The 26,532-nt window shown below is 43.8% G+C and overlaps 1 protein-coding gene and 1 pseudogene across 11 annotated transcripts in view; both read right to left on the bottom strand.

The window, feature by feature from the left end:
* The window catches only part of ANK3 (ankyrin 3), a 398,459-nt gene that overhangs the window by 224,235 nt on the left and 147,692 nt on the right, over positions 1 to 26,532 (bottom strand). The gene's annotated exons all lie outside the window — the stretch shown is intronic.
* On the bottom strand, positions 17,913 to 20,188 carry LOC144328045 (heterochromatin protein 1-binding protein 3 pseudogene; annotated as a pseudogene).

Genomic DNA, 26,532 nt, shown 5'->3' with positions numbered 1-26,532 from the left:
TGAAGACATGGGGCAAATTCATTTATTTCTAGAATGGCTACCACTTCTCAAATTAAGTGAGAACCCAGGGCTGTGAAAAATATAATAAAAGCACTTAAGAATCAATATAAAATCAAACAACATAAAAACTAAAGCAGATAATAATAATAATAATAATAATAATAATAATAATAATAAAGATAATGTAAAATCAACTGGTGAAATGGTTGGTGAAAAACAGCATTCATGGAAGCAGAATGCTGTTGAGGAGGAAAATGGAGGAGATCTCTTTAAGTCAGAAAAAGCCCAGTCTCCAATTGCCACCCACCTCATCTCTGAAGGCAAGAGCACAAGCTACACAAATCTGCATAAGGAAAATAACAATTCTGTAAGGAAAAGCATTCTTTTTATTTTTGGATGATGCATGCATGTGACACAACAAGTATGCTCTCAATGAGACATTCCCTCTTGTGTGGAAGAAAGAATGAAGATGCTGAAATTCTTGCTTAGAGACCTTACAAGCTAGACTGGCCCCTGAGGGAGGGGGAGTCTGTCACCTGGCATTGCCACTTCTGATCTGTTCTTGAAAGCTTTTTAATAGTGTCCAGTTCCTTTTATAGTTTTGGCCTCTGTCCTCCCCAAATTAGAACTGAATTTTCTTGGCTGCTTTTACTCCTGTTTCCACCTGCTATTTTAGTGGATTTTGGAGGGATTCCCCCCCCCAAATATCCTCCCAAACAGAAATTAGCTGCCTTCAGAAATAAGATGGGATACAAATTTAGAAAACAAACAAAAGCCTGGGCAAGACACAAAGCAAAGGGAGGCAAAGCCTAAAAATACCAGATGAAATACAATGTATTAACAATATTAATGTGCCCAGCAAATTGCAGCATGTCGCCCCATTCAAGGGCTTGATGGAGCTGCTCATTTAAGGAGTGTGTTGCTTGGGCAAGACATCTGGAAGCACGATGCCTTTTCATCCCCTTTTTCATAAATTTATAACATAGAAGGGCTGATGTCCCAAGAGGACCTTCCATCAAAACTCAATTTCAACAGGAACTACTTGACAAGATCAGGGTTTTGCACCATGTCACATGGAATCAGATTCTATAGCATTTCAGTTCGGAGAGACCTATGCAAGTAACTACGATGCATCTAACAACCCCTTCTCCCAGCCAGAAACAGCATCCTGTTGCTACTGCAGAAAATGGTGCCTAATTCCCTTATCTTTAGAGGACATGCTAAGGTAGGACACTCAGCTTACATTCAGCCCAATGTGAAGAGTTCATTCCAGCTTAGACTTTCTCGCTCATTGCATGCCAGCTGAACTTGTACAGATTTGTTCTCCCGTCCGCAATAAACACGTACAAACTGACGCCGTGACCCTGCTAGTCATTTCTGCCCATTAAATGTTCAGTATGCCAACGAAATGTGATTTGCGGCCATCCCAAGTAGTACAGCTAGTTTACGGAAGGCATCCATTAAAGACCACGTGTACCGTTTCAGTTCCAAGGAGATGCCCCAAGGAGTACCTCTAACGTTACTTGATGATCCTAAACATTTTAAATAATCAATGTGCGATAATGTGGAGCATCTACTGATGAAAGTAGATTACCTATTTTGTTAGAACTCCGATAATGCTGCATGATGAATGTGGATAGAAGAACTGTGCCTCAGAGCTGAAATAAATCAATTTCACACACCCCTCCCAAAAGCTCCTTTGAAAATATGGATGCGAAATATCCCCACCAAGGTATCATCTCAATATTCAAATATTTGCCACAAAGCACACCTAGAAGTTCAGGATCTGCTTTTCCATAACTAGCTCCTGCATAGCTGGATCAATGTCTATATGGTCCATCCACCTGAGTACTGAGAATTCGGGTGAGTATTTCACACAGCAGTCAGCATCTCTTCTCACATAGAAAGGCTATATAACTAGAGAGAGGCTGCCACACAGCCAGGATCACATTCAAAGGTTTCATAGTTAGTTCTATATCAATATCTTACAGTCATCAAGTTACAGTGCTTGATATTTTGATAATTGCTATTGGATAGATGACACACAATGGCATTTGAGATCTGACAGCACTGGGAGGTAGGCAGGTGATAGCATTCGACAAAAGCATTTATTGATGACATTCTATTTCATCATTGACAGCCCATGGCTTATGAGAGTGTATATTTAATACCTGCCAAAATAATCATAAGAAGAAACCAAAAAGTAACCAAAAGAGAGAGGGGGGAGTGCCAAGAGGTCCTTAAGAACTTGAACTTCAAAACACAGACAAATGTTCCAAAGCCCAAACTCAAAGTTGTTGTTTTTTTTTGGGGGGGGGGAATCACTTTCAAAATTAAATGGTGAAATGAGAAGATAAGGTGATGTTTTAAAATAATGCATATATTTGTGGCTGTGGGTATTCTTTTCAGCTCCGACACACATATATATTCCTCTTCACTTTTGCCTTCTGTACTTTGCAGAAAAGATCAATCATTTTTCTACAATGGGGTCCTGCTATTCCTCTTGAAGCAAGATCTAGGAGGGCAACCCAATCTGTTTATGCTGTAGTCACTCAGGTTTTGAAGCACATTCGGCTATGGCAACTGGATTTGCATATAGAAATATCAGATCTTAGAAATGTAAAATAAGATTTCTTTTAAGATTTAACTGCAATACAGTGGTACCTCAGGTCACAGACGCTTCAGGTTACAGACGCTTCAGGTTACAGACTCCGCTAACCCAGAAATAGTACCTTGGGTTAAGAACTTTGCTTCAGGATGAGAACAGAAATCGCACAGTAGTGGCGCAGCGGCAGCAGTAGGCCCTATTAGCTAAAGTGGTACCTCAGGTTAAGAACAGTTTCAGGTTAAGAACAGACCTCCAGAATGAATTAAGTTCTTAACCTGAGGTACCACTGTATATGGATGTTAGAAGAATGTTTGAGTAAGGACCAGAAAATGAATGTGGTTTAATAAGATTTTAATTCTGGTTTTGCCTCATGGCACTCAAGAACATTGAAGAGCTTTTTCCTCTCATGGTGGCTTTGCATTTAAGCATTGTATTGCAAGGAACAGCTCATTGCTTGAGACATTTGGAAGTGAACTGGCTAAAACACTCAAAAATGCACTGAACAGAACAATCCTCCCTTGTCAGAGCAATAGAAAAGATGACCTAATAGGTCTTTTCCATCTTAGATCCTGTCATCACAATCTAGTTTTCCTTTCTGAAGACAAATTTTATGCATTACTCTCTCTACCTTCCATTATAGCAAGATGCTGTTTTGTATAAGAAGAATTAGTTTCAAAACTTTTGGAGTCCTCTATTGACCTTGAAGGCTGTGCCTTATATTCTATACTTTTCATATATAACTTTAAAAGTTGACATTTTGAGCAGAGCAATCCAGTTTGTCACCAACACTGATCAAAAGTCTATGGTTAGGACTGTGATTCTGGAGAAGCACAAAAATGTATTATTTAGCCATAGGCTTTTGACGTATCCATTTGGAATTCAATGTTATGTGAATTTCAACTTTGTTTTCAAAAAGCAGCTTTCCACCTTTTATGGTTGCAAATATGTGATTAACATGTGTGTTAAATCCCTGCTGAAATTGATGAAAACACTTTGATTGATTCAAATGGTGCTCTGATTAATTTAGGGTAACAGATTTAAAAAATAATTATTATTTTAAATCAGAACACTTCTTAAATCAGAGCAGGTGCCTTCTTAGACGAGATACATGCTATCCTTTGACATAGGAAAAATGCTTTTTAAAAGATGGCACCTACATTGGCGAAAAGCAAATAAATAATGCATTTTCTTCTTCTTCTTCTTCAAGGAAACTGTCTTATTTGTGTGCAAGATTAAGACAGTCATGTAAAATCCACCCTCCTATTTCCATTAATATGCTTACATAATTAAATGACTGACCACGCAATGATGCACATATCTCCTCTGAAGTAAGTCCCCACAACATTCAACAGGTCTCACTCCTAGGTATAGGATTACAGCCTAAGATTTATTTAACAGGATGGGAACCCCTTTAAAATTCTGGGGAATTCAAGCGCTCATATTGAAAGGAATCACCCATCCATGTTAGATCTAAAACAGCATAAATCAAGACACACAGCAATGGGAGAGGAATAACTGTATATAGAATGGAAGGATTTCATATTCAGATGGGTGTGCAGCTGATTATTCCTGAGACAATGAAATGCACACCTCTCTTCTTTTATCTTGTTATGAGCCATAGTTGGAACAAATCAACAGAACTGGCTGACAGGCTACAGAGTCCAGCTGAAAAGTTGGCAACTGTGTGGGAGGGAGGGATCCTTTTGAAAACATGCATGGATGTGGATCTGAGTGGCCTCATCCTACCTATGTTCTCCTTCTATTCATAGGTATACGTCCACAGCATCCCAGATTCTGGCATGCTGTGTATTTCCTGGAAGGCCACTGTTGCTGGCTGGCTGTCAGGCTGACCTAGGTAGTGGGGGCAGAGGAGCAGAGGGAGAGGTTGGCTTTCCCAAGGACTCTCAGATTAAGCAGCACACATTCCTGGCAAGGGACCTGGAACTTGACAGGAGTGCAGGGATAAGCTGCCAACTAGCGCAGAGGTGGGGGAGATGGGACACCTGAGAATTTACACTTAAATAGTAAACTTTTCAAAAAGTGCCTTGGAGAGCTTGTTAAGTCGATCACTTAAAGTGAGGCACAGCTTAAAACCATCTCTTACAATGTTTAATTAAAACAAAAGGTAATTTCCAAAGCAAATATACATTTCTTCTCCTATGGGGTAATTCCTGTATAAGTGGGTATAATAATTCCCTGGGATGCCTAATCGCCAGACCACAGACCCAAAAGAACATTAGCCAGCCCCCCTGAAGCCTGTAAAATTGCAAATCAAAAACTGGTAGAAATCCAAAATGGTTCAGCTTCACTTTTAATGGAAATAAGCAATTGGGAGGGTGGATTTTACATGACCCACCCCCTCCATGCACTGAAAGGTGGTGCAGGAGCAATGTGGCCAAGCAATGCTCCTCCCCATGCAACACCACCACACTCTCCAAAGATTGACTATGCGCCTACTTGTCTTTTTCATAAGTCTAAATGCATATGGAGCTGCTGTTAGATTTTAACAGAGATGAGCGGCACATTCAACCATACACAGGGAATCTGATGGCAATATCTCCCATGCTCTTCAATGGGAAGGAAGCACACATAAACAATGGCAGGACAAAGCTCTGGATGGGCAGGGTTCTAAAACTCGGCCTCTTTTGCAGCTCCCATTCATTTCAGAGGGGCTAAGAGAATCATAGAAGTGTAGATTTTGACAGGACCATGAGGGTGATCTAGTCCAACCCCCTTTGGCCCAACGTGGGGCTTGAACCCATGACCTTGAGATTAAGTGTCTCATGCTCTACTGACTGAGCATGTTCAGGAGAGCTTTCCTGTGGCTTGTACTGTCATTTGCAAGGTATTTTTTCCCATTTGTTCTTACAACACCCCTGCTAAGAATCCTGTTTTAGTTCACCCAGTGAATGCAGTTCTGTGTGTCTCTCTCCCCCACTCTGGCACATGAGAATAAATAGTAAAAAATAAAAGAAACTACATGAACAGGCACACTCCATAGAGGCTGCAGGATTCAGCTGATACTGGTGCAGAATTTGGATTGACCATGAACAGAATTTTATTTTTAGGTGAGTACAGAACAGGTGAAACTAAACAAAAACTAATGATACAACACAGAGATTATCGTACCCACAACTCCATAATCACACCATCAGTTTTCTCAATGCTCGGGACCCCATGTGGAATAATTTTCCTGAGGCCAAGGAAGCTATTGAAAAACCGGAAGCAGTTTACAGAACAGCTAAGAACAAAATTATGTCATCCACTGTGAGAGGCAAGGCTCTGCAACAACACAACACACACACACACACACACACACACACACACACGGAGAGAGAGCGCTTTTCTGTTAAGGTCTACTTAGTCTTTCCTTTCTCACTTTTTTTAGGGGTGGGTAGGGGAAATCATATGCTGCTACTGTCCTTCTGAAGCAACATACAGAAAAGTATTAACTCAACACAGCAATCTACAGTAAGTCTCTCTTTAGAGGTGACTCAGAATGATTGGATGCTCAGACACTGAGAGATTTGTTGCTGGAAAGCCTCTGTGTGCTCAGTGTTGAACAAAGGCCAAGGTTTATTGCTTACCCTTTAGAAATGTCTTTCTTTCACTCCTTCTTTTTCTTTTTGCACAAGCTCTGTTTCTACCCAGCCCAACAGCTAACAGGGAAAAAACAATGCCCAGATTTCAAATTAATGTTTTGTTGTTGTTTAGTTTTTTAGTCGTGTCCGACTCTTTGTGACCCCATGGACCAGAGCACACCAGGCACTCCTGTCTTCCACTACCTCCCGCAGTTTGGTCAAACTCATGTTGGTAGCTTCGAGAACACTGTCCAACCATCTCATCCTCTGTCGTCCCCTTCTCCTTGTGCCCTCAATCTTTCCCAACATCAGGGTCTTTTCCAGGGAGTCTTCTCTTCTCGTTATTTAGTCCAAATAGAGAAAAAGTCAACATCATCTTGGCTACCAGTCTTAAGCAAGATGGATTGCTTTGAGGTTCACCGATATAGCTACGTCCTGTGTTCTTCTAGCAGTTGTATGTAAAGCCCCACCACCAAGACACCCTTTCTAAATTGATTTGCCTGCAGAGGAATCCCTGTGTGTGTTACAGGTGTATTGTCTAGGCCAGGAATGGAGAACATCCTGTCTGGAGGACAAATGCAGCCCTCCCAACCAACTCTTATCTGGTCCTGTTTCAGACCCGTTCTTAGCCCTTTTGCTCAGCAGGGATGTGGTCCTTAAACTTTGCTAATGCATCTCGCTTGAATGGAGGGAGAGTAGAGGGAAGTGTGTGAGTCTGTGTAGAAATTAGCTGAACAAAGGCGAAATCTACAGTCACTGCTCTGCCCACCCCGGCATGTGCCCTCCACTGTTGTGCCCCAAAGGGAATACAGCTGAAAAAGGCCCCCCACTCCTAAAGGTGTGCTCTTGAGTCTGCAAGGCTTTGCCACTGCCCCACAGACTGTGAGAATGAGCATGCCCTACATGCCCCTGCATACCACAAGGGATGCTTGCCAAGACATCATCTGCCAGGGTAGCTTGCCTCCCACTAGGCACCTCTTCCCAGGCTAGGCCTGGGTTTGTTAGGAACACAGCCAGTAGGACAGGAAATGAAGTGGGATGGTTAGGCCAGACACATTTATGTTCACCTGGAAAGTAATGAACACAGCCCTTTTCAGTGTATAAATATGTAAAGGTATTTCGATGATTCTGCATACAGCTTCAGTCCCCCTTGCATTCGATATCAATTCCAGAATTCTCACTTCTGGATTTGACCCTGACAAAGCTCTAATTCCCTCTACATGGACAGAATTCGAGCACATTCTCCATGAGGCAAGGTGAACATGTACAATGGCCGGCTGCTATGCACATTAACCACTCAAGTTACCTTATCCCCAACGTATACATGTACAAGGTTTGCTACCCTTTCTAGGTGCATGGGCACATTTGGGTTTTTAGGTGAGTCCTTTGATCATTGCCCCCATTGACCACTTCTGTTCTTCAGCCCTATGCGCTTTTTAAGAGAGAAAAAGGGAACTACCTCATGACCAAGGGGGGAATGGGAGGTGGGGAAGTCTCAGATATTTTGTGGGTGTCAAGAGAACAAGAGTAACCACTGCAACCCCAAGCACCATGTTGGTGACTCTAGTATATATGTGGTGCATGAATTTATATGTTCCTGCACACACACAAGGGTACTCAAAGTGGTTAATAATTAAACCACATGTCATCAATATTCAAATAAAAAACTGCAGAACATTTTGCCTTCCAAAGATGATTGTGGAACACAAACAGAAAATGAAATATTTCTGGATGCACTATCATCTTTCAAACGCATTTATAGATACTACTAAGCAGAAGTGACTATTCAATTTGATGGCACACATTATTTTGACGTTTAATGGCACTGTGAGAGTTAAATGTCTGTTGCAATTTTCTTTAGTTTTCTCTTCTTTCTGCTGAATTACCCCAAATCTTGATATTTATTTAAAACTAGATTTGGCATATAAAATTCTCCCTTAATACAAGAATAAGCAGTTCTGCGCTACCACTTAGATAAAGGCAGAATTTTTGTCACACTCCAGCACTACCCAAAACCTATGTGTTTAAGGACAGCTCCTGTTGCTGGTTTTCTAAAAGTGGTTTGAATTGGCAGATATATGGCAGGGATGTTGGGGAAGAACCTTTCTTTCCTTGCTCCAAAGCTCTCCTCTTTGCAACAGGCATGATGGGCAAAAGAGAGAAGAACAGAGGGGAAAGGTTTGTCCTGTGACAGATCACTGTGCCAACACATTCTCCTCCTCCTCCTCCACCACTACAAGCAAAACTAAGCCATCTTCCTGTTTTAGCAAGCCGCGTGGGGAGCAGATGGTTCCTATGTTCTTCAAGGGGAGAAGAAACTTTGTGAACAAGGGGCAAGCACTGGGGGTCCTCACACTTGATGTTTGGCAGTTTAGCCTCTGGTGGCAAGGAGCTCCTGCCTGAGGCTGATACAACGCATTTTTGTGCATGAAATGCACCTGGAGATGGAGATGGTGTTGCTTCTTTGACCCATTATGATGCAGAGCCATAGCTGGGTGATCTTGCGCCCCTGGCAGAATTGTCCAGATTGCGCCCCCTAGTCACTGATAAATTAGCTCTTCTTTCTGCCTCTCCTCCACGCCCCCCCCATTCAATTCACTCTCTATTTAAAACCTTTTCTTATGAGGCAATAATCAATATTTTTATTTATAGGCATATTTATTAGCCGATTTTGAGGGGGGCCCCGCCTGTGCCCCTGAAGGAAGCCCACCTCACCACCCCTAGCTACAGCTCTGTTATGATGGTGCGTGTATCAGTCACTAGTAAAGGTAAAGGTAAAGGTAAAGGTAAAGGGACCCCTGACCATTAGGTCCAGTCGTGGCCGACTCTGAGGTTGCAGTGCTCATCTCGCTTTATTGGGCGAGGGAGCCGGCATACAGCTTCCAGGTCATGTGGCCAGCATGACTAAGCCGCTTCTGGCGAACCAGAGCAGCGCACGGAAATGCCGTTTACCTTCCTGCCGGAGCGGTACTGTGCTGGTCCCAGGGGGGATAAGGTACTATTACCGTAGGCCAAGATCAGTTCAGAGTCTCTAGCAGGGTAGATGATCACTAGATGAGACGCGAGGTCCGAGACAGGGAGCCGGGCGGGGTAACAGGAACGATGGTAGGGCAGAAGCAGGAAGCCAGGCGAGGAACAGGAACACTGGTAGGGCAGAAGCAGGAGTCCAGGCGAGGAACAGGAACACTGGTAGGGCAGAAGCAGGAATCCAGGCGAGGAACAGGAACACCGGAGAGTCAGAAACAGGGAGCCGGGCAAGGAACAGGCACACTGGGAGTGCCGAACAAGGACTGGGTAAAACAGGTACTCCACAACGACGTTGCTCCCGCAACCTGGGACCGGGCTGCCTGACCTTTATCTTCTTCTAAGGCCGGGGGCGGTCCCGGCCCCCAGAAGCCCCGCCTCTCTTGGCCTTAAGGCGAGCACTCCTCCTGGGAGACACCAGTTCCCTTCGCCTCTCTGCCCTAAGCCTCTGCAGATCAGGAGAGGCCGAAGGGTTACTGGGCCCCGGGGGAGGCTCACCTGTAGCCACTGAGTCTTCCAGCACCTCTGGGGCCTGAATGATTTCACCTGGTGCCTGCTCTTGAGTTTCCTCAGCATCTAGGCCTTGCCCCAGTTCAGCCGGCCCTGGAGGCGGGGACTCCTGTGCCGGCTGGGATTCCTCCGGATCGCTCTCAGACTCGGAATCCCAGGCCATCACAGGTACCTATTTATCTACTTGCACTTTGACGTACTTTCGAACTGCTAGGTTGGCAGGAGCAGGGACCAAGCAACGGGAGCTTACCCCGTCACGGGGATTCGAACCGCCGACCTTCTGATCAGCAAGTCCTAGGCTCTGTCGCCTAAATCTTTTTGCAATTTTAAATGGAGCATGTTGAGATTTATATGGGCATAATTCTCTTTCAAACATACAAGCCACACTGCAATATTCGGCATCTAGAGGTCAGGATGATGCTACTGGTATTTTAAAGAGTCTAAGCCTCATTATAATTTTAATTAGTTACAGAAGAAAACTGGGAGAGGGGAATGAATCCAGCTGTGCAAATAATCTTCATCTTTAAGGCAAACCATTTCCAATCCAATCCGGTTTCTGGCCGGAAACCCCAGTGCAGCTAAACTCCATGGTGAGGATGCTTCAAAAGATTCTGATGAAAAGAAGCCTCCCATCTCTCTCTTCCTGGAGGTGATTGCTGAGTATTTACATACAAATCAGATCTCAGAAGATGGAATCAGCACTGGGGCCCTGGTGCAATTGTGTGATATGTAATTCTGCTCTTAGCAACACTGCCAGTGCCTCTGGGAGCTTAAGCTCCCAGCCTGAGTGGCAGTCAAAGGCAGAAAGAAGCAAAAAAGGAGGCAAATTGGCAGCGTTTTTTAATCTTTTATTGTAGCAACACTGCATGGTGAAATGTGTGTTTCAGTTACACCCAAACACTTCACCCAGAAGACAACTAAATTCTAGGCTATTTAATGCAAAGAATAGCTTTTTGTATCTGATCAACTAATGTTTAAAATATTGGAAGCAAGTTTTTGATTTACACAGGGCACTTCTTGGGGCAAATTGCATAGATGTTGTATGTGTATGAGGCTAGAATCAAAGGTATGTCTGCATCACTGCCATAATTTATCAATTTATATACTGCTTACATGCCAATTATGGCATGTACAATTATAAAATTCACACAAAATTAAAATAGGTAATACAACTCTTCCATCGAAACAATAAAAATATCTATAATTAAAATTTACCAAAAAAACCCCCCAAGGCATAACAATTAAAACAGTTACAAGAAAAATTAAAACAATTAGATTAGGAAGTTCAAATTAAGGGGAATGCTTGACTAAACAGATGTGTTTTCAGTGGAATAACAATTGGAATAACAATGCTGATGAAATGAAGGCTCTTGTATTTCAGCAAGGGGGAGATTTTCATATATGGGGTGGTGAGAGAAAAGACCCTGCCAGAATCCACAGGATTTATCCAGTTACTTAGGATCACAGGAAGCTGCCTTATGCAGAGTCAGACCATTGGTCAATCTAGCTCAGCACTGTCTACAGCAGTGTTTCCCAAACTTGGGTCTCCAGTTGTTGTTGTTTTTACTACAACTCCCATCATCCAGAGCTAGCAAGACCAGTGGTCAGGGATGATGGGAATTTTAGTCCAAAAAAGATGGCGACCCAAGTTTGGGAGACTATGATCTAAACTAACTGGTAGCAGCTCCTCAGGGTTCGCAGCAGCCCTACCTAGAGATGCTGGGGATTGAACCAGCGACCTTCGGCATGCAAAGCAGACGCTCTGCCACTGAGCTATATAGCCTTTTCCCACTCTTGAGTTCTGGAAGGTATTTCTAACCTTCTTTCCAAGCAGTAGGCATGGCCAAGAGTACTGCACAGAGTACACTTTAACTGAAACCTTAATGGCAAATGCACAACACAAATTTTGACCGTTCATTTTGATTGCCTGTTAAAACGATCAATCCCTATTCACCAACACCCTTTGTAGGAGGGCAAACTTTTAAGCACTTGTTATTTTACCAGGGTTGGTTGACTGCATGAAGGAATCCCTCATGATCAAGGCACCTGGTCCCAAAATGTACATGCCACAGAGAAGGGCTCAGCTGAGGTTTTTCTCTGGAGGCCTGTGTTTCAAGTTTGTTGACTGCATAAGTTGGTGCAGTGGGCAGAACCACACAGTGTGTGTAGTTCCACAGCATACCCTCCAACATTTCTCCAATGAAAATAGGAACGTCCTATTAATAATAATAATAATAATAATAATAATAATAATAATAATACCCCATCCATATGTCTCGGTTGCCCCAGCCACTTTGGGCAGCTTCCAACATACATAAAATTATAATAAAATAGTAATCATTAAAATCTTCTCTATACAGGGCTGCCTTCAGATGTCTTCTAAAGGTTGTATAGTTACTTATCTCCTTGGCTCGGGGGTTGGATAACTCCATACCCTCCAACATTTCCCTGACGGAAATAGGGACGTCCTAAGGAAAAGCGGGACATTCTGGGATCAAATCAGAAACCGGGACGGCTTCTGTAAATCCAGGACTGGGTTTTTTATGTGAGATTCAGCAGGGGGGGGGGGAACAGTATGAAGGGAAATACAACTAAAGAACCCCTCGCCTCGGTGCCAGTCTTCCACTTCAAAATGTGGAACTGTATGGTGTAAAAACAGCACAAGCAAAGAACTGTTAAAACCACTGTGGGATCCCTCAGCGACTACTCTGCTCTTGTAAAATATTAGATGAACTACCTGTACTACCAGCGCATAATCTTGTACCGCCAGAGATAACATAGTACAAAGCCGCCATATAAACACCAGTCAAAACACTGAGGGCTTCTGCAGACTGGTGAGGGTTTTCTTTCGTTTCATTTTTTGAGGGTGCATTCTGCAGCACGTCACCAACACAAGAACACAGTACATTAGGACCTACCGTATTTTTTCGCTCTATAAGACGCACCAGACCACAAGACGCACATAGTTTTTGGAGGAGGAAAACAAGAAAAAAAAAATTCTGAATCTCAGAAGCCAGAACAGCAAGAGGGATCGCTGCGCAGTGAAAGCAGCAATCCCTCTTGCTGTTCTGGCTTCTGGGATAGCTGTGCAGCCTGCATTCGCTCCATAAGACGCACACACACATTTCCCCTTACTTTTTAGGAAGGAAAAAGTGAGTCTTATAGAGCAAAAAATACGGTATATAATGGGCCGTCCACAAACCACTCTACTTTATTTGTTCCCCATTACTATCACATTATTGCTACCTGGAGGGGCTCGCTTGCACAACCAGAACCAAGAGGGGGGAAAGCAATAACCCCAGAAGAGTCGCAATATAAAGTTGCAGGATTTCAGCAGGATCTTATGGAACATACACAAAGCCGTATGTTCTCTCCAAACATCTGGAAGGGTCCTTAGTACTGAATTGTAGACAGGGAGGCTCTGGGCGCGGCGCTGCTTCAGCGAGGCGGGTGAGGGTGAGGAGCTGATGCTGGGAGGCGCTGTGCTGCACCCAGCCTCCACCTCTTCCCTGGCACCTGTGCCACGGTGGCCCCAGCAGGTGGAGGCTTCGGGCACACGCTGCTTCTACGTGGCATGGCGGAGGCGGGTGAGGGCAGCAAGCTGATGCTGGGAGGTGCCACGTCCAGCCTCCGCCTCTTCCCTGGTGCCCTCCAGAACTTGGCACCCCGGCGATCCATGCCACTTGCCTCTATGGGCAAGACGGCCCTGACTGTAGAAGTGGGAAGAGTGGTTTCCTTGGACGTTATGGGTTTGAAGTGTTGCTTTGGAGAAGAAGATAGATAAATGACTCATTAAGGTCTGAGCACGATAATCCAGTATGATTGTGACTTAGAAAATAACCTTCTGAAATGCCAAGTAGTTGTGTATATTTGCTCTTTGCTTCAATATGCAGGAGACATTCGTTAGCGATTGTGAGTATCCTCTTACATGTAAGTAAACTAGTCAGTTGCTACTGTCTCATCAGTGTGAGGAGCAGCTTTGACGGCAAAGCAACCCCACTGCACAGAATTAAAAAAGAAAAAGGAGCATTTTGAACAAGATGCCAAGCTATGTTTCCTTTCCTCTCATCTCATCCAGCAGCTGAAGAGACACTTCTGAAATGATTCACTGCATTTCACACTCTGTATTCTCAAGAAAATTTGGAGCACTACCATCTTGTGGCCTTTCTGAGTAAGGCAATCAAGAGAATTTTTTTTGAAAGGTGCTTCTAAAACTTATGGGGATGTCCATAGAGATTCCCTTTGTGGCAACATCCCTCTGGCAAATATAACACATATCCAAGCTGTAATGCAGTGCTGGGTACTCATTTTGGAATAAACCCAAGCCGGGGGCACAGGAAAGACTACTCCTGCTCTGTTCATAAAGCTTCTGAAGAAAGATGGACTGTGCCCATGTCTAAGAAATATAAAAATAAAATAAAATAATGGTCTTGGTACGAACTGCTTCCACACAACAGAGCCATCGTCAAATCGTTACATAGCCATAAAATTCTATAGCGCATTTTGTTATCTTAAATAATAATAATAATCTTGCAGGGCAAAATATGCAGAAACTGAGTTTTTTTCTGGCCTTCTTCCACTGAGTATTGCTGGCAATACTTTCTCCTCTGCGCCTCAAAACCTCCAGAGGTTCTGATCTGATTGGTCTATGTGACATGGAGCTGTATTATATCATCACAGTGGGGACTTGTCTGTTGAAAAGTGATTGATTGTTACCTATAAATACTGTCGGGCAGCACCGTGAGAGTCGTGAAATAAATTGCTTACCAGGCACATGCAAGGGACAACCTCCCAATGTGGTTAAGACTAGACAAAGAAAGCTAAACACAATTAAAAAAAACGGATGTGTTGCATTAAATATGGATGTTGGCTTAGAAGCTCCTTCATGTGTAATACTGCAAAATCTTCATGCGGAACATAAAAGGAATCTCTAGAGCCCAAGTCTCTGTACTAAGCACCAACAAAAGTGGTTCTTAGCTAAAGACTGGATGCATCTGAAACAGCATCTGGGACTATGGGCTGCTGTTATTAGTATTATTATGCTGTGTTAGTTTACAGGAATTTCCACAGTGTGGCAAGAATATCATACATCCCTTGACAAATGTTACTCCCTTCCCTCAGCCTGAAATAAATTGGAAACTCAACCAATTAACATATTTAGATGGAGATTGGGAAGTGAGACGATATGGAGGTTTCAGTGGCATGCAGTGGGGAGAGATGCTCCTCTGTCTCCAGATGGAGGAAGTTCACGGGACAGAAAAAGAACATGGTACATCTTGAGGTCGGGCAGGGAATGATATATTCCTTACTATTTGACTATCGTGGATGAACACTTGCAGCAGTCATGACTCTTCTAACTGACTTAGGCTGCAATCCTAACCTCTGGCCAGCAGCATTGAGGCTTGATGAAGCAGTGTGACCAAGGTGGAATCTACACACATATAAAAAATGCTGTGAAAATGCTTTTGGAAAATACATTGAATTTTTTTCGCCATCTAGTGCTGCATTTGTATATTGCACTTCGCAACACATTTAAAACGTTTTATTTGCAGCTGTATAGCTGAGTCCCATTGCAGCATCACATTGGCCAGGGCAGGGTTGGGGATGGAGCAGGGGGAGCGAGTTCCTTTGCCTCACCAGCTCTCAGGGGCCTGAGTTTCTGCTTCCAAAATGCCATGTTTCATGGGGTGAGGGGTTCCACTGGCTTCTACCCACCCACTGTTTGGGCAGGTGCACTGGAGCACTCTTTCCCAGATGGGCTTCCAGCTGCCAGCTGAGACTGGTGGAGCTGGGCAGGTGAAGGAGCACTTCCGCTCCACCCAAGTCCCCACCAGCCTGATGGAGCGTTGATTTTGACTGCTCTGTTATTTGATAATTTATTATTGCCTGTGGCTAACAAAGCCAGTTTGAATAAGAACTTCTTGTTTCTATAATAGGAGCAAGCTCTCCTAGTATTTAGAACAAAAGCACGTCACTTATTTAAAACTGCTTCTCCCCAGGTGTATATCTTCCAAGGTTTTAGATGTATATTTCACTTCTTTTTGGTTGTTGTCATTGGCATCCGTCTGTCTCAGGAGACAACGGAAGTGTGCCTTCTGGGGTCAAGCCACTGGAGAGTTACAGCGCCTGCTGTGGCTGTAGAGGTTGATACAGGAAATATGTTTCATTGCAGGTGGGGCAGATGAAGACGTCCGGTTTTGCTGCTTTGATGTTTGCAATATAATAGCATGCGTCTACAATACAACTAATTTACAATGGACTGTAATGACCTGCCTTAGTTTAACAAATCAAATTTTTTTAATGCAAGGCAAATCATTGCAATCAATTCTGACTGATGGCCCAGAGTGAATGAGATGTGTGCTAAGTTACTGGTGCTCTTTATTCTCTCATTTCTCTCGACGACATGGAAGGACAACTGGCCCAAATAGCTTAAGACTACCATGGTTCCTTTATTTTATTGTCCAGTATGCCTGAATGCAAACTATGAGATAAAAGGATTAATATAACCAATGCAGCAGGGAAATCAGGCAGGGTGTGCTGGCATTATGGCAGTTTCATAGGTTGGGCAGCCATGCATGAGAACAGTAATAGCCGCTCTGTTCCTAGTTCTCCCATTCTGTGTACCATGATTTAAGAGTGCCTATTATGAACAACATAAAAAGAGCTGAAATGGATCAGACTAACAGTCCATGTAATCCAGCAGGGGCCCTCCAGTGCTCCTGGGGAGTTCCCAAGCAGGGCTTGAAAACCCAGTTATTCAGCGCATGCTTCCTCTGAACCAGGAAGTACCATCGCATCATCATGACCAATAGCCATTGATAGGCCTGTCCTCCATGCTTACTTTACCCCCTTGACCAGGGCTTTTTTTCAGCCGGAACTCACTGCAACTCAGTTCCAGCACCTCTCATGTGGGCACCATTGCCATTACAAGAAAACAAGGGAGGCGTTCATGGTGAGTTCCGGCACCTCTTTTTCTAGAAAAATAGCATTGCTGTTGTCCATTACTATGATTTTAAATAACCTCCAAGTGTCTTGGGAGAGTTTCATCCCTACTGATTCTCCCTTCTGACACCCTTCTAACCAATCACCTCATATTTGATGACTTTCCTGTCTAGAAATTGACAGTTGTTGTTTTGGCTTCTGGGGTGACTTCCTATTTACTTAAACGTTGACCCTGATAGTGACCCAGCCCCTGGTTCTGAGAAGTTTGCAATACTTTTATCTCACACCAGAAGCTGACCACCATGCTGTGGGTGGTGGAACTCTCTCTCTCTCTCTCTCTCTCTCTCTCTCTCTCTCTCTCTCTCACACACACACACACACACACACACACACACACAGGCTGCATAAATCCTATCCATATTGCTCCTGCACACCTACCGATTGCCCTTTAATGTCTATTGGACCCATGCAGAATCATTTAAATGTACCAGTTAATCTGATTTCCATTCATGGCTCCACTAAATTCAGATGGTTGTTGCTGTACAACTTGCCAACACAGTGATCATGATTCATACAGTCTCCATGTCTGTCTTCAAGGACCCTGAGATGGAGACCACACAGGCCCTGCTCTGACATCCAACTAAGATAGCTGACTTTGACATGTGAAGAATGATGTTAGGAGCAAGCCGACTACCCCAAATCACCCTGTTGACATGCATAGGAGCCATTTAAATTTGGGGCAACTCAAAATTAACCTGAGAAAACTGCATACTTATGTTAGAGTTAATTCAGGCACAACATTTTTCAATGCAATCTATAATTCAGTAACGACACAGAAGTGCCTCAACTGCTTTTCAGAAATGAAAAGCGATAAGCACGGGAGTTGTTATTTACACTGGGCATATTTAATAAACTAAAACATTAAGCATCAGATTAAAGTGATGCATGTATCACTTACGCCATGCTAAAAATCACTGTCCTCATTTATTAGAGCAACAAAATATAAGCAACAAAATTTCCCCTTTATTTACTAAATAAATTGCCTTTGGTTGATGTTGTGGCTAAATATACAGGCAGGCAGGCAGGCAGATATATCTGTAATCACACATGGATTGTTATTTCTTGCTTTCTAACTATGACATTGTTGCATGCCACCCCCAATATTTGAGCGGTGTGAGATTCCAGGGTTTCCAGGTGCTCACCCCAGAGCCAGTGTTTCCTTTTGGGAATGAGGTACAGTGGGAACAGAGAATCTCTTTGCTCTGGATTGCCAACCTCCTCCCCAGAGGCAGTACTTGGACTCTCAGCTCAAGGAAATCCAAAAACTTTATTTAAGAAATCAGTGCATGCTCACAGCATTAGCTAAAAAAACAACAACCCCAGGATACAGGATTTGTACAGTAAGTCTATAACAGATGTCATGACTAGGTGATAACTAAGACATCGTCCCAACAATTGACACACCACTCCTGCTCTACTTTTAAAGGACGAATAATTCACACAGTTCTTATCCCAGGCAAGAAGCACAAACTGAGTCAGTCCCTCCAAGTCTCCATCCACCTCTGGCTCAGCTACCCCTGGCGCTAGGCTGCCCACTTCTTTGGCTCTCAAGGGGACCTTACTCTTCAGCTGGAAAGTTCCAGAAGCTCCTTTCCCTCTGCTCCAACCAGCCCTTCACTGCAGAGCGTTCTTCAGCAACTGGGGTCTGATGTTCACCTTCAGCTTTGGGTAATAATGGAAAAACCTGTTTCTTGATCAAGCTGTAGGATGTGTCCTTCGGCTCGCAGAGGCGGGTGAAGGTCAACAGGAGGATGTCTTTCAGCTTCACCTGCTGCTCTGGGCTGGATGCTGAAGAAGAGCTCCGCTTCTGGTCCCTGGATTTGGGGGCCGTTTCCCCTCAATTTGGGGCCACCACAAAGCTTTGAGGGGCTCCTTTTCCTTTCACCTGCTGAATGACCCCTCGCTCTAGCTCACTCTTAAGGGCCTTCTTGAGGAGGTAGTTCCTCCTCTCCAGCTCCAGTGAAGGGTACCTATATAGATGATATACTTCCGGATGGCCACAACTTAGCATGCATTGATCACCTCAATCAGAATGGCATCCATCTTGGGGTGAGAGGAAGCCTCCATATACGTCTGCTTCTGTGCTCTGTTTAGCTAGCTGGCGGAGAGGGTAGCCCAGGCAGAGATGTGAGGGCGATCTGGCTGCGACATCCGTCACCCCACTGATTGCCAGGGACCTTACTCTCCAGAGGTGGGGTAGGCACTGGCTCACATGGTTCTCCACCCCCTTCTGTGGTGTCTGGCAATAGTGGAACAAAGGCCACCCCAACTCTCTACTCGTGCTCCCCCCACCATCAGCCTCTGGATCCTCTTCCAGCAGATCTTATCAGCTCCACCCTAGTCAGCGCCATGGGACCCACAATACTCTACTTTAGTTGGCAGCCACCTGCTTCCAAACAATCAGCAGGCGCCCCCCCCCCTCCAACTCCAATGCAGCTTTTCTTTCCGTTCCAGCAACCCCAGTTCCTCTTTGCACCAATTCCCACTTTTCAATGACACGGGCATGACATTGCATGAGGCTGTCATCAAAAATAGCACGCCGGTAGGGAATTTCCCCTTTCCATACCATGTAGCACCACTTACCCTGTGTCATAATATCATTCTGCTACCTTTGCTCCCATTGCACATCACTATCTAATGGGAGCAGCAAAACTGCACCACAGAAATGATGTCAAGAGATGGGGAAAGTTGCATGGTAAGTTACAGAGGGGGAGAACGTGACACAGACCTGCCCAGTTTGAGCAGCGGCCCTGTATTTCTTGCTGCCCAAACTCTAGACAGTCCCCCCCCCCCCCGAATGAGGCATTACAGTATGAATACTTCCCTCTTGGAAATACCCTGGCTAATTCATCCAAGAATTCAATTTGTCATTCTGGCAGTTGCTCTATGCTGGTAGTTCATATCTGCAAGAAAGGGGGGGGGGGGACCAACCCGAAAAACCCTTCAGGCATTTTTCACACATGAAGCTTAAAATGCACCTCTAAGCTTCTCACATACTGGCTTGTGTTATGCCTGAGTTGTTAATGTGGAATGGGAAATGGGTGAGAAGAAACTGAATGTACGTTGCAGCCAATGTAAATCTGCCGCTCACAGTACGGACTGATTTCAGCTGTTTAAGCGTCATGTGTGAAAATGCTTTAAGAACTCTTTTTCCATTCTGCCATCCTGAACCGATGAGAGTCCCTGGTTAACACCAAATATGTTTATTACTGGTCTCTAGATTCGTACTTTGCACTGCTACAATGCTACTCTACTTCAGTTACTCCCATACAGGAGGTCATCGGGGGTTTTATTCTGCAAAACCTCCCAGGCTCCCTCCCCATTTTTGACTATGGCTTCCACACATTGTGGCGTCAAGACATGGATTTTATGAACATGATTCTTTACCACTTTAAAGCAGTAAGCAAAAAGTGACAAGCGGAGTTTCTTTAAATGTTTCCATGTATGGTTTTGTGTGGTTTTGTTGTTTTTTTAAAGTCTCCTGTCTGGGGGCAGGAGGGGGCACATAATTCAGCAAGAAGGGGGAAGACCACAACCACAACTCTCATTCATTTAAATTGGGAATTGAAAGCTTCCCACTGAAGAACTAAGTTCTACTGAAAGTAGAGTATAGCATCTAGATCAAGGGAAATAATAGTGCCACTGTATTCTGCTCTGGTCAGACCTCACCTGGAGTACTGTGTCCAGTTCTGGGCACCACAGTTCAAGAAGGACACTGACAAACTGGAACGTGTCCAGAGGAGGGCAACCAAAATGGTCAAAGGCCTGGAAACGATGCCTTATGAGGAACGGCTAAGGGAGCTGGGCATGTTTAGCCTGGAGAAGAGGAGGTTAAGGGGTGATATGATAGCCATGTTCAAATATATAAAAGGATGTCATATAGAGGAGGGACAAAGGTTGTTTTCTGCTGCTCCAGAGAAGCGGACACGGAGCAATGGATCCAAACTACAAGAAAGAAGATTCCACCTAAACATTAGGAAGAACTTCCTGACAGTAAGAGCTGTTTGACAGTGGAATTTGCTGCCAAGGAGTGTGGTGGAGTCTCCTTCTTTGGAGGTCTTTAAGCAGAGGCGTGACAACCATATGTCAGGAGTGCTCTGATGGTGTTTCCTGCTTGGCAGGGGGTTGGACTCGATGGCCCTTGTGGTCTATTCCAACTCTATGATTCTATGATTCTAGACCTGCTGGAATTAAGTAACCTAAGTTAAAGGTAAAGGGACCCCTGACCATTAGGTCCAATCATGGCCAACTCTGGGGTTGCGGCGCTTATCTCGCTTTATTGGCCGAGGGAGCCGGCGTGCAGCTTCCGGGTCATGTGGCCAGCATGACTAAGCCGCTTCTGGCGAACCAGAGCAGTGCACGGAAACGCCGTTTACCTTCCCGCCAGAGCAGTACCTATTTATCTACTTGCACTTTGACGTGCTTTCGAACTGCTAGGTTGGCAGGAACAGGGACCGAGTAACGGGAGCTCACCCTGTCATGGGGATTCAAACAACTGACCCTCTGATCGGCAAGTCCTAGGCTCTGTGGTTTAACCCACAGCGCCACCCGTGTCCCTTAACCTAAGTTAGCCATGCCCATAAATTTCAATGGGTCTATTCTTAGTAAAACCCACTGGATAAAACCCTTGGTGCTTAGGTGAGACCCTCTGAGAACTGCATTCTCATTTTCACAACCAAGAAAGTCCTTTCTCAAGTCACCACCCATCTAGCCTCTGAGATGAGGGCAACAGAGAAGAGCCTCCTTCACAAGCACCCTGTGAGGTGGGTTGCCGTTAGGCTAAAATATAGTGATTAGCCCAGGATTGCACTGTGGGTGCGTGGAAATTTGAATATGGGTCTCCTCATTTCTTGTTAGACATGCTCAAACCACAATACCTCAAGGACCACCTCTTCCTGTATGAACCGACCCAGACCCAGACCCAGTGGTCATCATCCGAGGCCCTTCTTATTCCTGAATGGATGCAGTTTCTTCTCACAATATGGAAGTAAGTTTGTTGTGATGTATTTTTCTATAGGCAAAACTTTGACAAGCAGTGAAACAGCTTTTAACTAACGCTTTTGGTGTGAGTTGCAAGTATATCACTGAAGTGTGGGGCAATTCTGCAGTGACATGATAACATTACGTTTTGAATGCTATCTATATTTTCATAGAATATCTCATATGAGTATGTGTTATAAACTGCAATCCTATTCACCCTCACCTGGGAATAAGACACATTTAACTCAATGGGACCTACTTCTGAGTAGACATGCACAGAATTAGCTGTTCTAAAAGCACAGAACCTTAAGGTTTTATTACAGAAAAAAAATTACTTTCCATAGGACCAAGTAGGTTCATGCTTTGTTGGCATGCGTCTATATAGCCACTAGGTGGCAAAATTGCCTTACTTCTCAAAATGGTTTTGTTTTTTTAAGGTGTATTTAAACCGTAAACAGCAACTTACATCCAGGGCTTGAACTAACAGAGATTTTTTTGTAGGTCTTCCTGTCTGATTTCTTCATCTAAAGCTACAAAAACAGAGTTGTATTTTAACAGCACTGAGATTGTATTTTACCACTGGCTTTATACTGAAATGTTTGTTTAGTGAACAGCCACAGCTCACACATATACAACTGTCAGCTTGTGTAAGACAGAAAACAAGATGAATCCACTATTTTACGCACAAAGTAAAATCACATGAAAAAGAAAGCAAGAAACCCAGTGAGACGCAAGCTATTACTGCAAAAGCAAGGGACAGGAAGAGATTTTTAAGAAGCATTGTGAAAATAAACAAAATGTCTATATTATATATATGTCAAATGCATTAAAAGACATATCCATATTATATCATCAACTACAACAAATTTGTGTTGTCTAATGCTATAAGTAAACACTTCCTTTTCCAAAAAGGTTATTGAAGCTCAAAAATGTGAGATTCAGCAGGAAAAGACTGACAAAAAAAGAACTGCTTTGATATTTCAGTATTTTAAGTTTCATTAATCATTTCAGCCCTGAAATTAAACTACCCTATAATAGAAACTTGTGTGATCCTTCTTGCCATCTAGTAATCAAAGATCTGCACCCCATAACTGTCATTTGCAGATCTCCAACTATGTTTACGATTCATTTGATCTGCTTTAGGAGTTTAGGGAACTATTCAGTAAACTATCCTCACTCAGCAAAGCACATGCTTTTAAAATCCTATCTAATTTAGAAAGGCAGATTTGCTATCAAACACAGCTTACAAGATGTGATTTCCAAACACTCTGCGGGGTTTCCAGATCAAATCTGTGTGGGTGAAATGAAGCAAAGGGGTTCTCGAAACCACAAGCTTTGACAACAATGAGCAAAAGGGATTCAGTTCAATTAAGTGTTTCAGTGCCTGCTCGAGATCCCGATTAACAACTTTAGCTTCTTTCCATTAATGCTGGAGAGACGGCGAAGCATCAGACATACACACAGACCAAAAAAAAGCAGCAGTACAAAAGGCATATAGGGAACTATTAACACACATGAAAGCAGCTGTGTACAAAATGGCTTCTATCATCAACCTCTGCCTGGCAGCATCCTCAAGGGGTGGTTGCTGCTGGTTACATCCTCTCCTCTTGGACCAGTTATCTTCACAAAGAAAGCCACTAGAGAGACAACTAGATGCCTGGCACTAAGAGCCAGAATTGACAAGGGCTGGCTCAGTGCACTGCATCAAGCCTTTGGCACAACGGCTGTCTTTGCAGCCTTTCTAAATGGATTAAATTTCCTTCCTCCCTCCACAAAGAAACGTAGCTGCACATAATTAGAGCTGTGTGGCTATTTTGTTAGTTTGAACCTAAGGCTTCTGAAAACATGATGGTTTTATTTGTTTTTTTGCTGGATCCTCATTCGGCTTTTCAAAAATTTCAGCACCCCTTTTGGAAGTGTTTTCACGCTATTGCAATTACTTAATATGCAAGAACAAACAAACAAAAATTCGCTTCCAAGAACCCTTCTCAAAATGCTTTTCTGCAAGCTTTGGTGTTGTACATTTTTGAGACGAGCATTTACTAAACATTCAAATGTTTCTCAAAACATTTGTTATCTGCATTTGACATCCAATCATATATCAATCACTTCAGTAATTAGAAGCTGACCCTTGAGAGTACCTGATGACATGCTGTGGCCTTTAATGGTATTTAATATTCAACACTTGACAACTTGTAAGACTGCGTGTTGACCTTCGCCAAAATCAAAATATAGATGCCAATAAGCCTACACATTTTAACTGATGGTAGTGAGTGGGCGAAGCAAGAATCCTATTCAAAGTCTGAATTCAGATTCAAAGAGCTATATTTGAAAATTGTATGGTAAGACGATGCCATGGACTGGCTGGATACAGAGGAGTGGTGGGAGGAACCAGCTGGGGAACTCTCAAGGGAACTCCCAGGAGAAGAAGGCTCAGAACCCAGGGACTGGGGACAGACAGACGATGATGCGTGATCAGACCTCCCAGCTGACTGGGAGGAGGAGGTGTCAGAAGCTGAAGAGGTAACAGGGCTTAGTTAGCAGGAAGAAGCTGTGTTAGAGAATAGTCCAGACTCAGAAGCAGGAGAGGCAGGGGGCCAGGAAGCAGAGAAGAGGCAGGCTGCAAAAGAATCCAGGGAGTCTCCTCTCCTGCTGCAACCAGCTCCCCTCATCTCCCAGAACCCATAGAGGTATGAAGAGGGTGGAGCAAACAGACAAGGCAGCCGAGTCTCATATTGTTTGGGGAGAAGGAGGTTTAGAGAGCTGTGGGAAGGTGGAGACCTTCAGTCATCGCAACTGCCTCACTGGGGTAAGGTCTACTGGGAAGAGATGCTGGGCTCTTTAGGCCTGAGCTGTTTCGTTTCTTTGATTAAAGACTTAACTTCACTGCCAACCTTGTGACTTATTGCTGGCTCACGACACCCACCCTGATACTCTGTGAATGTCAAATGCTTGTGAATTTTTAGTTGGACTCTAGTGCTACTTACGACTCCCCGCACCTCAGTATAGATACTGTATAGATCTTATTACCACTATTTGGTGCACAGTATTTGCCAATAGACGTGAGTGGCACTGTGGGTTAAATCACAGAGCCCAGGACTTGCTGATCAGAAGGTTGGCGGATCAAATCCCTGCGATGGGTGAGCTCCCGTTGCCCGGTCCCTGCTCCTGCCAACCTAGCAGTTCGAAAGCACCTCAAAGTGCAAGTAGATAAATAGGTACCGCTCCGGAGGGAAGGTAAATGGCGTTTCCATGTGCTGCTCTGGAAGCAGCTTAGTCATGCTGGCCACATGACCTGGAAGCTGTACGCCGACGCCCTCGGCCAATAAAGCGAGATGAGTGCTGCGACCCCAGAGTCGGTCCCTTTACTTTAACCTTATTTGCCAATGGCATTCAGTTCACACTGCATGATGACAGGGTCCCACAAGGATTACCAGTGATGAGTGATGGCAACATTATTTAAGAAGGTGCACTAAGCATCTCTCTCTCTCTCTCTCTCTCTCTCTCTCTCTCTCTCTCTCTCTGTGTGTGTGTGTGTGTTTAAAATGGTCTCAGAAGGCATACTTACATTTAATTATTTAATTTACATTTGGCATAAAAAATCATGTGCCAAATCATTATTCATCATTTGCATATTGCACATGGTGCTTTAAAGACAACCCAAAAAGCTTTCAATTTAAATGCTGACGGTGGTGGAATCAAAGGAAAGAGGCAGAAGGGAAAGAAAATAGATAATGAAGGATGGCCGTGAGCAAATGCAATTGCTTATGTGCAAGCTGAGCTACAGTTGTGGATGAGAACTATAGGGTTAAATTGAAAGCTTGATGGGAAAAGGTTTTTAAGATTACACATGTATTCTGACATTTGGGAACCTCTGTTACCACTCAGGCACCTCTCAGGCATGCAATATCTAAATCTTTCACTAGGTATCTTAAGCAATTCAGTCAGACAAATTAAAGAGCTCTCCATAACCCTTAAGCTTGCTTCTGGTTAACTGGCAACCATTCTTCTCACATCTGACAAAGACAAGCCTGTCTAATAGATATGCAGCAATGCATTCCTTGGGAAATCCCAACAAATCAATTCCTTTATCATTGGCAGCCAGCCTAAATTAAATGGTATGGTTGACTTCGGTTGGGCAGGGGTTGTTTATTTTGCCGTGTTTATTTTGCATATGCTTTCACTGTCCTAAAAGAATATTTACATTTTTTCACCATTTGTCATTTAACAATTTTTGTTTGAGGCGATTCTGACTACTTTGGTCATCAACCATATGCTCACAGGAGCAAATTCATACAGACTAAATTGAGAACCCATTTTTCACACACCCGACACACCTCCATTGTCTCACCTGTCTGTACAGTACATGTAGCACCCATGTATTTTATATATGCATGATCCACCTCTCTCCCCCCCCCTTCACCCAAATACTTCTTCTCTTTCCCAACTCATTCAGGATGAAGCTGCACTGCCACAAGCACAATGCAAGATTACTTATTCGTGGTGAACATAATTTCTATAAAGTTTTCAAAAAACAGGGGGCTAAATGTGATCAGCACAAATTAAATATCTAACACAGGGGATGGAATCTTTTTCAGCCATAGGACAACTGTGTGGAGAGAGAGCATGGTGTGTGAGGCTTGGGGATGTAGTGAGCATGGACCTTGTCTCACACTAGGAGCTCTCCCAGGTGCTGAAGAACAGAATTACTTACTACCTGGAGCCTAGTCCTGCTGCTAAATGACTCCCTCTGAAAGCCAGTCCCTGCCAGGCTTCAAACTGCACTCTCCAGAATGTGAAAGTAAAAGTGTTCCATCCAGTGCTTTT

This window comes from Podarcis muralis, chromosome 6 (genome assembly GCF_964188315.1).
Source record: "Podarcis muralis chromosome 6, rPodMur119.hap1.1, whole genome shotgun sequence".
In the NCBI taxonomy this organism is placed as follows: domain Eukaryota; kingdom Metazoa; phylum Chordata; class Lepidosauria; order Squamata; family Lacertidae; genus Podarcis; species Podarcis muralis.
The sequence above is the reverse complement of the archived record's forward strand: the minus strand, read 5'-3'. Positions and strand labels throughout refer to the sequence as shown.